Genomic DNA, 14,866 nt, shown 5'->3' with positions numbered 1-14,866 from the left:
TTGCATTGCCAGCAGTGGCAGCAGAGGTGTGATGGGGGCGTAGCCTTCCCCTGATCACCAGGTCACCTCTGCCCTTGAGGGCTCTTGGACTGTGAGAGAGGGCAAGCTGGGCTGAGGAACCCCCCCTTCAGTGCATGAATTTTCATGCACTGGACCTCTAGTATTATGTGATATGTTAATATATCAACCAAAGCACACACACAAAAATGTACATATATATATATATATATATATATATATATATATATATATATATATATATATAAATGTTATATTTGATTAAAACAAGCTGAAATTTTTCTAAGAATGCACAAAAATGTTGAAATTAACATAATTTAGAGAATATATCTTACACCCTCCTCCTCTGACACCTTGGGGACTGGATACAGCACAAGGAGTTATGCAAACTCGTGTTTGCCATTGTTACTTTGCAGAAATTACCATAGGGGATGAGAGACTTCTTGCTACAGAATCTAATCTTGCATAAAGAAAGGGAAAAAGGCTGAAATTTCAGATTTTGGGCCTGGTATATATACAGAACAATGAGCAAGGTGTGTTAACCTTGGAAATAGCTTAACAGGCAGATGCTAGAACTACAATTAACAGCAATGTGCCCTGCCCTCTCCAGTGTGGACCTGGGTCTCTGTGCTGATTCTTTTATATATAGAAAGATGTTTTGTTCTTTAATATTCCTTATCATAAATATACTACCTTTGAGAATTATTGTTTTTCCTTAGAAGGTATCGAGTGTATGTGTGTGTGTGTGTGTGTGTGTGTGTGTGTGTGTGTGTGTGTTTGTGTGTTTCACTTAATACTCACCTCCAGAATGCTCTAGATTCTAGAAGAATGAAGGTCACATATTTTGGTTACACAGAGAAAAAGAATAGAGAGGCCCAAATCTGGGATTATTGAAGCTCAGAATGGGCTGTCCTGGACTATTTCAGACATATAATTGTCACATATTGATTGGACTTGAGAGATATTTTTGTTTTATCAGCAAGATATTAATAAATCATTTTTCAGAGTGGGTTAACATTGCAGAACTAATGTTACCTACAATAATAGTTAACATTAAGAGCTTGATAGATATTACCTCATAAGAGGCTTTTACAATGACCTTGTGAGGCTTATTATCTTAATTATTCAGAGGAAGAAGCTGAGGCACAGAAATGCTAAGTAACTTTGTTTATCCCCCTCAGTGCTGAGTGGTAGAGCTGAGACTAGGCCCTTCCTACTCTGGTTTAAGAGCCTGCACTTTGTGGTACATGTATGAGAGAGAGGGAGAAGGAGAAGCAAAAGGAGAGGAAGGCTTTGAAAATAGAAAAGTTCATTAGAGTTGGGGCAAGTACTGTACTGCTCAATTGTGTTTTTGTTGTTGTTTTTCTTTAAAAGTGGGCAAACTGTCTTAGGAAGGGTAATGGGCTCCTGCCTGGGCCCTGCTGATGGAGATGTTCAGCCAGAATGTGTTTTGGATGACACATCTCAGAAAAGCCAAGTAAAACTTCCTACTGATAAGGACATGGAACAGGTTCTACAGGAAACAAGAATAAGGTACTCAAGACATTACCCTCTGATGGCCCCAACTCCCAACCCCATTAGAGTCAGCAAAAGATAAGAGAATTACTGTTCTAGAAGTTGGGAGTTATGATTTTCTTGGCTATTTCTTTAACCAGCTATGTGGACATGAACAAGCCTCTGAACATTGCTGGCCTTGGTCTCCTTATTCTATAAGATGGATTCTGGGTTTCCAGGGAACAATTTATATGCCAAGGCAGCATAGGGTGGCATTTAGGAGCACTGACTCTGGAGCCAATCCACCTGAGTTTATAGCCCAGTTCTTATTTAACTTCTCGGTGTCTACATTCTTCCTCTGTAATATAGGATAATTATTCCAATTTCATGGGGTTGTTGAGGGAATCAAAAGGTTAGTACATATAGGTTCTTTTTCTTCTTTTTTTTATCTCCCCAAACCACCAAAGGAAGTTCCACAACTTGGTGGGTATTTGGGGGACTGATGCATTGATGGATTGATTAATATTTTTAGTTTTCTTTTAAAACTTTTATTTGTATTGATTTTGAAGAGAGAGGAAAGGAGGGCAGGAGAGAGCAAGGGAGGGAGGGAGGGAGAGACATAACCATCAATTAGTTGATCCACTTATTTATGCATTTATTGGTTGATCTTATATGTGCCCTGGCCAGGGATTGAAACCACAACCTTGGCATCTCGGGACAACGCTCTAACCAACTGAGCTACCCGGTCAGGGCACATACATGCTTTAGAACAGTGCTTGGCACATAGTAAGCTCTCAATAAATGATAGCTATTAACACTGTGGGTATCTAGTACAGTTTCAGAATTCTCTTTGTAACTGCATTCTGTCTCTAAGCAGGGATCCCCTAACTCTGAGCTACTATCTAGTCAGGATTCAAGCAGGTGTATTCAAGAGTTGGATCAAGAGAAAAAGAAAGATGGTTGTTAAGGCTAGAAGAAGGGCTGAATAAGTTAGTACACACTGTATAGAAATCGGCAACATTTGCATACTGTGTGTGAAACTTGTTTTCCTATGCAAAGTCAACAACTGATAATGAGCTTGGGCAGCTAGAGGTGTCACCTTTCAGGCGGGTCCCACCCTCTCCTCTGCCACCTCCTTTCTCCCTCCCACCTTCCCACATTCCACTACTCTCCTTTTCCTGTCAACATTGGCCATCACCACTACCTCCTGTCATAATATCAACGGAGGAATCCAGATGTCACTCAGAAAGTGTTTATCTCTGCTAAGCCTCAAGAGAGGAGCTTCATGAGTCCAAGGCATTGCTAGAGCTGGATTCATCTTCCTGAAAAGGGTGAATGAAATGAGATAATTTTATTTGAGATTATTAGTATTTCAAAATTCAAAGTTTTAAAGCCCTTTATGAAACAAACAAAAGTCCTATGAGGTTTTCCTTAAGGTATATTTAAGTTGAAATATGTCATCATAGACCCAGACTTATAATTTAAATTATGATATGCTCCTTAATTTAAAATATATTCTCTTTAACTTAGAATATATTTTTCTTAAAGCTTTAAATTTTAGGAATGAAACATTTGTGACCATTAAGTTTCAAGTCAGCATTTTTTTAGATGAGGAACTAAGATGTGGTGAGGTGAAGATACTTGTCCTTCACATAGCTAATTAGCAATGCCGGAATAAGAACAGAATTTTCAGTAAAAAATTATTTTCCTTATATCACAGAGAGCTCCTCCTTCAAGGTAATTATTGTTATTACATTTAAAAGGGTTCCAGAATGTGAGGACAAGTGAAATTAGTGGCATCAACAGCTCATGTGGAATAGTGGATAAAGGTATAGGGTCTGGGGCCAAACTGGCAGGATGGGAATCCTGTAGTGTTATCTTCAGCAGGTTATTCCATCTCTCTGTAAAGCCACAATTAACCTGATGGAAAATGTTTTAATCTGTAGAGTGTTCTGCTCTATATTAGAGACAGAATAAGTATTAGATGCATGTAAGACTGGAATCATTTATGTATTTACATGCTCAATAATCGTTAGTTATCATTTTTGAAAGACACTAAAAAGTATCTGCTTCATTTATAGTTCTCCTTTTGCTAAATTAAGAATATTTAGGAATGTCTACACCCTGGCTCCTTTTTATAGCTCTTTTCCCTATTTAAGAATCTTGAGAAATTAGAATTCTCTTCCTAATTCCATCCTGTCACCACCTCAGTTCAAACAGATACTACTCCAACTCTATAATCCAGACAGAGGATAAAAACCTGGGCAGACCAGTGCCTGAAAAATAAATGTTTGAGGGGGAGTGGAGAGCTGGGTGAAAAAGGTAAAGGGATTAAGCAAAAACAAAACAAAACAAAAACAACAACAACAAAAACCCTCAAAACAAACAAACAAAAAACAGACACAGACAACAGTATGATTATTGCCAGGGAGAAAGAGGTGGAAGAGGGCAAAGGAGGGGTGTGTGTGTGGAATAAAAGGTGGCGGAAAGAGACTTGACTTTGGGTGGTGAGCACACGATGCAGTATGCAGATGATGTGTTATAGAATTGTACACTTGAAACCTGTATGGTTCTATTACCAACGTCACCCCCAATAAGTTCAATGAAAAATTGAAAATTAACAAGTGAACAAACAAACAGAGAAACAAAAACTCATAGGCACATACAACAGTATGGTAGTTATCAAATAGAAGCCGGTGGGGGAGTCACAAAGGCTAAAGAGGGTCAAATATATGATGAGGAGGTAGGCTTGACTTTGGGTGGTAAACACACAATGCAATATGCAGATGATGTATACAGATTTGTACACTTGAGACCTATATACTTTTATTAAACAACATCATCCCAAAAAACTTATTTTTCAAAAAGAAAAATAATTTAGAAAAAAGAAATAATTGTGAAAGATGATTACAGTGGTATCACCAGAATTTTTATATAGAAATGGTTTAGTTGTGATCATCTGGTTGGGACTGGAGATTAGGAAACTTGAAATTAAAATTGTATTTGCTGTAGGAAAAGATGGTAATTAAAGGGGTGTGGCTAATATCCCCCTCATGACAGCCCTTGAAATCACCAGTGAATGAATATGTTGAGTGAACGAGGAAAGGAATGAATGAATGTAGTAGAGTTAGAGCTGTTTTAGTAGTCCCCACCACTGAGGTACAGCCTCCAAGCAATACTAGCGGTGGGATGGTGGGTCTCAAAATGGGAACTGAGATGGACCACTTTGATATAAATTGGGTATTAATGTATCATCTTTACCTGTCCACAACCCTAGACTGGAGAAGTCCAAATTTTAAGAATTATACAAAAGATGTATTCAATGCCATTGCAGGTAGACAAACAACTTATACATGGCCTTTCACCTAAGACTTGTGCCCTAAGATTTGAAAACAGTTTTCTAGAATGTGTATATTTACTGTCAATATTCTCAACACTTTTTAATTTTTCTTCACTGTGGTATGAGATTAATAAGGTAACCATTTTATATCTTGATGTGAAAGAAACTCAAGTATAAACTATTATTGTCATTTTTATAATCCAGAATGATCTGGATGAAGTAGTGATCTCCAAATGATAATGGAGAGTTTGTGCTGAGTTTTTAATTTGATTGATTTGTTGAATTTTAAATTAATTAGATTGTGAATTTTTAATTCACATGGGACCAAAAATTACATGTCTCCTCTTTGTTGACAAGCTTTATCTTCTCCATGCAAGCCCAGTCTCTACCTTTTTGCTTTTATTTTTCTATCTGGAACTTGTCTGACTGGTCTTTGCTTCTGAAGACATCAGGTTACTATATATGAAAATCTTGGCATTCCTTCCTTGATGACTGCATAAATGACTAATTACATGTGAGGCACATTATATTCTTGTTAGGTAACTTCATGTGTTCCAGAGAATCACTAGCACAGTATAGCCTTTTGTTTCTTTAAAAAGGACTATAGTATCTGTTAAAGTAGAAAATTGTTTTATTCTCTTCCCTTTCCAGAGGTTTTAGTTTTTTAGTCTTCAGAATTAGACTTCTTTCAATCGTTTGAAAACGATTTTTACCTTGCTGTTGGGGCCTTTCCGGCAAACACTGCCTTTTCACTGGAGCTGAAACATGGTTTGATTTATTTTTATTGTTTCTGAGTTTGTTTACCAACGTAATTAATATTGTCAAATCTGTCCTTGGAATAGAGCTTAATCCCTCAACTTTTGTTTCTGATGCTAGGATGATTAGCTTTGGAGAAATACATTTTTTTTAATTGTGTGCCAGGCATATTGGCGGTGGCGGTTAGCATTCCTTACCTTCCTGCTTCTTCCTACGTTTGTTTATATGCTCACTCATCCATAACATCTCAAAATTAACCACTATTCCTTCAGTCTGGAGAAACATGACAGGCCTCTTTTCTAATGAACTTCTTCCTACAAATGGACCATAAGAGCCACTTGCTGACACAAATTCCCTTTTCTAAGAAAAGGAAGTCACTGTTTTTAACATGGCACTCCTTAGCTAGTCTTATGTTTTATTCAAATATCCCCATTTAAAAATATTAGGGTAGTTAATAAAAATTAATTTCAGCAGTGCTGCTTTCATTCTATATGTCTCCTTTTACTTAACCTTTTGTGACCCACTGGAATTTTCAAGTCCCTTAGTAAAAATATTCCCACAGTTTGGTATGCTGGGGCCTTCGACTAACAGGACCTTAAGTGTCAATTGTCCTGTAAGAACCTAGGTTCCATTGATGACAGATTTTGTAATAAATAATGCAAAAAAATGAGTTACTGTTTTGTTACTGTTTTCATCAAAAGGTGGCATTTCTTTTCTCTTTAAGGGCATCTAATTTTAAGTTGCTAAAAACCAAAATTTCAATCAATAAAAGTTATTCTATTAATTTGGCTTCCCCCAACTATTTCTATATTTTATCTATTTAATTGTTTTTTGTTTTTTAATTTTTTAATTTTATTTTTTTTAAATATATTTTTATTGATTTTCTACAGAGAGGAAGGAAGAGGGATAGAGAGCTAGAAACGTCAATGAGAGAGAAACATCTGTCAGCTGCCTCCTGCACACCCCCTGCTGGGGATGTGCCCGCAACAAATGTACTTGCCCTTGACTGGAATCGAACCTGGACCTTTCAGTCCGCAGACCAAAGCTCTATCCACTGAGCCAAACCTGCTTCGGCTAATTGTTTTTTGTTTTTGTTTTTGTTTTATCACAAAAGTTATGACTTTCTCTGTCTACTGTCCTCTTCTTCACATACCTCACTCTATAGAAGACCAGGACAGAAATTCATGGAGAGTCTGACTGAAAGGAATGGAGAAGAGAGAAAGGCTTAGGAGGGTGAACAGCTGGTGAGCAGGTGGAGCAGTCCTGTCATCAACACTTGTGGGCTCTGCTTCCTCATCTAGCTACCTGAGGAAGCTACCAGTAGATGAGTTTGTCATTGGCCACTGCAGCTTCCTTTGGCTTCTTCTCATGACTTTGAGACCATCCTCAATTGCTTCAGAAGGCAATTGTTTTATTTTCCTTGTTGGCCCACAGGGTGATTCTGCCACTGTAGCTGCTGGCCTGGCATCATGGAAATCTGACAAGCCTGCTTGCAGAGACCTAACAGATGGGCTTCTTTCTCTTCTTTCCTTTATTACAGTCAGAGAGAGGCCCAGAGGAGGAAGCTGCAGGCGTAGAGTCTCCCTCTACAAGGGAGCTCTTGTGAAATTCACTCTACGGGGAAAACAATACTATGGGGGTGTCATTTTCAGTTGTGCTGTTGCTGGCATGACAATTTAAACAGTTCTGTTTCCCTGATCTGTTTTGGCTTGGTTTCCACTCTTGCATAATGCACATGCTGGGTTCTTTGTATTGTGGACAGCAAAGAGTCCATGGATACCTGGGCTCAGAGACCTGCAGTGTTCTCTAGTTTTCTGAGTTAATCAGAATCAACGATATTATGTATGTATGTATGTATGTATGTATGTATGTATAAATATAGCCTCATATTTTTATGGCTAAAACAATATAGCAATTTTATTTATTTTTATTTTAAAATATATTTTATTGATTTTTTTACAGAGTGGAAGGGAGAGGGATAGAAAGTTAGAAATATCGAGGAGAGAGGAACATCAACCAGTTGCCCCCTGCACACCCCTCACTGGGGATGTGCCCCAGCAACCAGAATCGAACCTGAGACCCTTGAGTCCACAGGCCGATGCTCTATCCACTGAGCCAAACCGGTTTAGGCAACAACATAGCAATTTTAAAGGTTAGTAGTAATCATTACTATATATTTTAGCTATACCAAAAATACATTAGTTCTTGACTCTAGGTGCTCATTAGAATCAGCTGGGAACTTTTCAAATTGTTGATGCCCAGATCTTACTTTAAACCAATTGAATCTAATCTAGAGTAGTGGCGCCCAGACATTTGTATTTTTAATAAACGGCTCAGATGGGTTGAGAACCACTGGTAGATGATAATACTGTTAAATAACCAGATTACTCTCTAACCAGCTTATGAAATATGTTTTCCTGGTGAATCTTTCCCTGGGTAAATTTCCCTCCTTAGTCCCAGAGGTAATCATTAGCTTAAATTTTGGTGTTTATAATTTCTATCCAGATATTTAAGCTTTTACCACATGTGTATGTGTGTTTGTAACAATAATATGGTATGGCATTTATAAGTTTTAACACTTTGTATAAATGAAATGAAGTCATATCTATCTTACTGAAGATTTTTGTGGTCAAGATTTATCCATACCCCTTTTAAAGCGCTCTGTGGGCCTTTTGCTAATGACCCACTGAGCTGTGAAGAAAGGTCAAAGTAAAAACACCACTTTTGGGTGAAGCAGCAGCATATTGTGTAGTTTTGCTTCAATTGGTGGTATGATAAGGTGGAAAGAAAGAAGAGGAAGGAAGGAAGGAAGGAAGACGGGAGGGAGAGAGAGAGAGGGAGGAAGGAAGAAGAGGAGGGAGGGAGGGAATAAAAGAAAGAGAAAGAATAAAAGGAAGAAAAAGAATAAGAAAGAAAAGAAACGGAAGAAACCTTAAAAAAAGACTTACTCATATTGATATATGTAGTTTTAGCTCATTGTCACTAAGTATAGTATCCTATTATATAAATATCAGAAGCCTGATGCACAAAGATTCGTGCTAGAATGGGCTTTCCTTTCCCTGGCTGCTGACACCGCCTTTCCGCTCTGGCCCAGCCCCTTTCCATTCAGGCCCTGGAGCCAACTCTTTCCACTCCAACTGCACCTTCCCAGGATGCCCAGAGGCCCTGAGGGACTTGAGATGGGGCAGAATGCCTGCATCATCGCCATGGCGATGACTGCAAGTGTCCCGTCCCCACCACTCCTCGCCTGTGTATGCAAATTAACCACCATGTTTGTTGGATTAATTTGCATATCACTCCTGATTGGCTGGTGGTGTCGTGGAGGTATGGTTAATTTTCAAGTTTGTTTATTATTAGGTAAGATTAAACATTTTTTTTTTTTAAGTGAGCCATTTTAACAGAACTATTTCCATTTTGGGATATTTTCTCCCAGTTTTGTCTTTAAGCATACAAAAATTAATAGTGAGCAAATCACAAGTACTGGCAAGTATATGGAGAAAAAGGAACCCTACCTAGTACATAGCTGGTGGGAATGCAGACTGGTACAACCACTATGAAAAACAGTATGGAGTTTCCTCAAAAAATTAAAAATGGTACTACCATTTGACCCAGTGATTCCACTTCTAGGAATATATCCTAAGAATCCAGAAATACTAATCAGAAAGAATACATGCACCCTTACGTTCATAGCAGCATTATTCACAATAGCTAAGATTTGTAAATGAATGATTAAAAAAACACTGGTATATTCACACAATGGGATATTATGCAGCTATAAAAAAGAAAGGCTCTCTTACCCTTTGAGGCAGCAGGATAGACTGGAGAGTATTATGCCAAGTGAAATATGCCAGTCAGAGAAAGATAAAAATCACATGATCTCACTTATATGTGGAATCTATTGAACAAATTAAACTGACAAACAAAATAGACATAGAGACATGGAACCATGCAACAGACTGATGAATTTCAGAACAAGGGGCAGACGGGAAGAGATTAACCAAATACACATATTACCTGTGTATATCCATAATTCATGGATAGACAATAGTGCAGTGAAGGCCTGGGGAAGGGGCAGGTGTGGGGGGAGGGGGTCAATGAAGGGAAAAAAGGGGAACATCTGTAATACTTTCAACAATAAAGATAAATTTAAAAATATCATGATAATTCCATAACTACTCAACTTTGGGTGCTTTTTAAAATTTATTATACACTTCCTTCCATGTTTCATAATGATTATTTAATTACTACATAATTTCCCTTCATGTTTATTTACCTAACTACACCCCTAATATATTTTGGAGAATGAAGCTGATAATGCTGTAAGGAAGATTTGGAGGTTTTGTAACTCACTTGTTTTGTTCTATTATTTCCCTAGAATAACTTTCCATGAGTAGGATCATTGAATCAAAGGCTTTGAATGATTTTATGATTCTTGATATATTTTATAATATAGTTTTCCAAACGCACATTTACCATCTCTGGTTTAACACTAGATGATTTTATTTCATTAGCGAATATAATATTAGGAATGCTTCTTTTGGAGAAGCCATACTCTTGGTTCCAAACTCTTAGAACAAATCAAACACTGAAGAAAGTTCCCAACATGGAATCAATTTAAATAAACTAATATACAAAGCTAAATGGAATTACAAATACATGAGAAATAGCAAATAGATTGCATAATCTTTTCCAGATGTGAATGAACAATGATAATTGAAAATCCCAGACTTATGTTGTCTAAACTCTTTACTAAACCTCAGCCTTCTCACCTGTAGAATGGGATTATAAAGGAAATAATAATAACAATGAGTAGCACAACAAAATTTTTACCGTCGTTATCATGTGCTGAGCACTATTCTACACACTTGACATATATAGCATTGAATTTTCCTATCAACCATATCATCTAGACATTATTATTATTATTATTCCTATTTTATAGTTGAGGAACAGAGAGGCTAAATGACTTTTCTAATGTCATATAGCTAGTAAATGCAGAGCCAGAATTCTAACTCAGTCTGGCTCCAGAGTTTACACTTATAATCACCAAGTAAGTAAGATGGTTCATATAAATACCTAGTCAAATGCCTGGCACAAAGTAAGTACTCAATAAGTGCTTGATATTTTATTATTATGTATTTTTAAAAAACCAACTGAGTTAGCACAGAGATTTAATTAATTTAAAAGCTCTAGAAAACAGAGTCATGAGTGGAAGTTTCAGCAAGGCAAATTTTGAGTCAAAAGCAACTCTTGGGCACTGGACAGGAACAAGGAGAGGCCACTTTCAAGAACATTGTAGAATAAACTTTTGCATCAGGTGGGTTGCTGAATTAGATGGCCTCTAAGACTCTTTCCAACCATAGGATTTTATTATTCTAGGTCAGAATCTTATGGTTGTTGTTTTTTTCTACACGGTACAGCTTCATTTGTTTTCTTTAGTATTAGTTTCAGTTTATGATCCTTATTGATGATATTTTCATTATAATGATCTGAATCATTCAATAAGGAGAGTGTGGCTTTGTTGTTTGTATAAGTTTTTGGCAGTCTGTTGTGTTGTAATGTTTGATGTGTTACAATACTTGAACATTATAATGGTGCTGGAGAAACCAACATATAAACCTATAAATTACTATGCTGTGGTGGTCAGCCTCCTAGCAGGCATCTACAGGGTTGCTGTCACTTGGCTAAATCTCCTTTGTAATCTGTCATCTTTAGCTATCAAGAGGACATTCAGACCTATGAAATCATCATATGTGGCTTTAAATGTTTATATTGAAATTGCTTATGATGGAGGTGGGTTGATGTCGCCTAACAATTTTCAAGTGACTCAGGGGTGTTCCAATGAGTTTCCTGCTGGGAAGGGGAATTGCTCCTTGGGAAAGTACTGTGATAGTTTTGCTCAAGTCTTGGGGAAGCCACGTCTGCCCTTATGATTTGCCTTCCCTTTGGATTTCAGCCTGGGCAACTGTTTTGTCTTTACTGTTATATCTTAAACAATCTTATAGAATAATGCACAATTTTATATGTCAACTTGATGTCATTTCTCCCAAAAGAGTGATTACTTAAAGGGCATAGTCAATTCCATTACAAAGTTGTTGCTGGAATTTATAGCAGATATACTGGATTGTCTCAGAGTACTTAGAAAACAATTTCTTCTTAGTTATATGTTGTTGTCTTTAATGTTTTACATTGTGCTGAATGCAGTTGCTATGGAGATAGATAAAAATAGGCATAGAGTTTTGGGTGTCAAATTGTTAACAAATTTACTATGTTAAAATAGAATGTGGAGTCAGAAGGAAGGAAGATAACATTCAAAACAGTATTATGAGATTTAATCTATAATGTAAAGGGGAATGAGAAAACAGAGAGTAAATAGGACTTTATTCTTTATCTTAAGAGTTTCCAAAATCTTAAGATAAGTAATTTGAAGTGTTCCTTTTTGAATATTCACTGAAACACACAATTTGCCTTATAAAGAAAATAATCTCCTTATTTAGTGGGATTTGACTACTTTCAATATGAATTTAAACAATAACTCTCCTAAAACAAAACTTGTTATAGGTTGACTTCTATTTATTATGGTACTTTCATGCAAATAGCTCAGATATTTACACTATCCATATCAGTATTTATACTCTGTGTTTAACTTAGAAACACTGTAACTCAAATTTTAAAAAAATGAAAAAGTGCCATTTTATTTTGAGTAAGCTATAGTTTGATTTGTAAACTGACTGACTAATAAACAATTATGAGTACACATTTGGGCATCTTGCTTTTTAGAACTTCTAAGAAGGTGGCAAGCTACCTGACAGTAATTATAAGTGTCATTATCTTTGTGTTATTCATAATGAATCCAATAGGATGTGGGTGGTGTCTTTCTAGTCACCCATGAATTTGGATTAGAACCCTTAAGTCTGGAATGACAGCAGTAGACAATAAGAATGATTGCTTTTTTGGAATGTAAGTAGCATTTTTAAAAGAACTTGTATTATTTGCATACTTAAAGTAAACACTGAAAGATTGGCTTAGGCCAAAAATATTCAAGGTAATATTGCAGGACTGGATAGTAAAAGGGTGGGTTCATATTATGGACTTTTTCAGACAGGAATTTTCTTTTTTATCATGTCTATTTAAGATGAAAGTCAATTTTTTTTTTTTATTCAACTAAAACAGAAGTGCTCCTTGATGCAGGCCCTTCTGGGAGCTGAAGGAGCTGAGTATAGGGTCTACTGGACTGGTGGAGGGCCAGTCTAAAGTAAGTGAGTCTGACCAGGCTGGTGTTGAGCTGAGGGGACAATCCTAGCTCTTGGGGAGAGAATCTTTGCTTGTGAGACCCGCCTTCCTGCGCCTGGTTCCTTCCCTTTCCCCCAACGAAGGCAACTTTCTGGACGCCAGTGCAACCATGGCTGAAGAACAACTGCTGGTTGAATTGTTTGTAAAGGCTAGCAGGGATGGGGCCAAGACTGAGAGCCCCTTCTCCCAGAGACTCTTCATGGTCTCTGGCTCAAGGGAGTCACCTTCAGCATCACCACCACTGACACCAAGAGGTTAACCAAGTTGGTACAGAATCTGTGTTGAGGAAGGCAGCTCCCATTTCTGCTGTATGGCAATGAAGTGTACACAAGTCACCAACAAGATTAAGGAATTTTTGGAGTCAGTGCTATGTCCTCTGGGTACCCCAAGTTGGGAACTTTGAACCCTGAGTACAGCACAGCTGGCCTGGACATACTTGCCAGATTTTCTCCTTACATCAAGAATTCAAACCTAAGCCTCAGTGATAATCTGGAGAAAGGGCTCCTGGAAGCCCTGAAAGTTTAAACCATTACTTGACATCTTCTCCCCCGCCCCCAGAAGAAGTGGATGAGACCAGTGCTGGGCATCTCTCAGAGGAAGTTTCTGGGTGGCGACGAGCTCACTCTGACTGAGTGCAGCCCATTGCCAAAGCTCTGCATAGTACAGGTGGTTCGTAAGAAGTACTGCAGACTCTGCGGATTCTCCATCTTTGAGTTGTTCCTAGGGGTGCATCGGTACTTGCCCAATGCCTGTGCATGGAGAGTTCGTCTCCACCTGTCCAGATGTTGAGGACATTGAGCTTGTCTATGAGCAAGTGACCAAGGCCCTCAAATAAGCTCCTCCTGAGCTACCTCACCCCCCTCCATTTTTCTCCACAGGGGCTCCTGGTAGTTTCCACTTGGCTACCCCTTGGACACACTTCAAAATGCCCAGTGGGAAGTAAATTCTCGAGCACTTGTGCAGGACTGCCTTGGAGATGAAGGAAAGGAATGGAAGATCTGGATGAGATTTTTTTATTGTGGGATGGGGTGAGATGGGTAGGACAATGTATTCCAGTAATAAAATGCAGAATGAAAAAAATAAAATAGAAGAAAATTAGAACCATAATTCAGAAGGGAGCTGACAAAAATTTTTTCCCCAAGAAATGACAAATGTATATTATAGCCAAGTAAAAAAATCTCAATTAACATTACTCTTAAGCAAATTATACTTTGACAATATCTTGCTACATGTTAGAGATTGTATAGTTATAAGTATAAAATTTGAAACTTACTTTGACGTATTCCATTTTATGAACATTTGGAAGAAAGTATGCTGAGCATAGCAATTTATCATTTATAAAACAAGGCAAGGAAATTTAATTTAGAATCTTCTTCTGGTAGATTAGTTAAATAAACAATACTTTCCTATAGACTAAGAAGTTGGCACTGCCTTTTGCCCATGGTAAAGCCCTAAGTAGGGACAAGGCACCCAATTTTGAGATGTAAAAAAAAAAGAAGAAAAAAAAAGAATGTTTCTCTTCTCTGCTAGGGAAGGAAGCACAAAGTAATTGAGGCAGCTTGAGCTTATGCCTCCAACTTGAAAACATCCTTCTTGCACAGGTATTTTTCTTTGCTTTTAACACCTTCTGTTGTGGAATTACCCAACCAGATGGTTACTTGACAAAATACATTTTTTTAAAATGAAGAGAGCTTATAAACAATGATGTGCCAATAAATTAGACAATCTGGAAGAAATAGTTATATTCCTAGAAACATATAATCTTCCAAATTGGAATCAAGAAGAAAATCTGAACAGACTAATTACAATTAATGAAATTGAAGCAGTAATCAAAAAACTTTCAAGAAACAAAAACCATGGGCTAGATGTCTTCATAGGTGAATTTTATCTAACATTCAAAGAAGAACTAAAACCCATCCTTCTCTAACTATAAATAATTTAAGAGGAGGGAAGATTCCCAAACCT

The 14,866-nt window shown here is 37.4% G+C and overlaps 1 non-coding gene and 1 pseudogene across 1 annotated transcript; both read left to right on the top strand.

Moving 5' to 3' along the window:
• Positions 1-8,253: 8,253 nt before the first annotated feature.
• LOC118704010 lies at positions 8,254-8,388 on the top strand. Its single transcript, XR_004983246.1, has one exon. It is a non-coding gene; the product is annotated as a small nucleolar RNA SNORA21 (small nucleolar RNA).
• Positions 8,389-12,995: 4,607 nt separating this feature from the next.
• Positions 12,996-13,962, top strand: LOC118703219 (annotated as a pseudogene).
• Positions 13,963-14,866: the final 904 nt, after the last annotated feature.

The sequence above is a fragment of the Pipistrellus kuhlii genome, unplaced genomic scaffold, assembly GCF_014108245.1.
Source record: "Pipistrellus kuhlii isolate mPipKuh1 unplaced genomic scaffold, mPipKuh1.p scaffold_m20_p_4, whole genome shotgun sequence".
Lineage (NCBI taxonomy): Eukaryota > Metazoa > Chordata > Mammalia > Chiroptera > Vespertilionidae > Pipistrellus > Pipistrellus kuhlii.
This window is presented reverse-complemented; position numbering and strand designations above follow the sequence as displayed.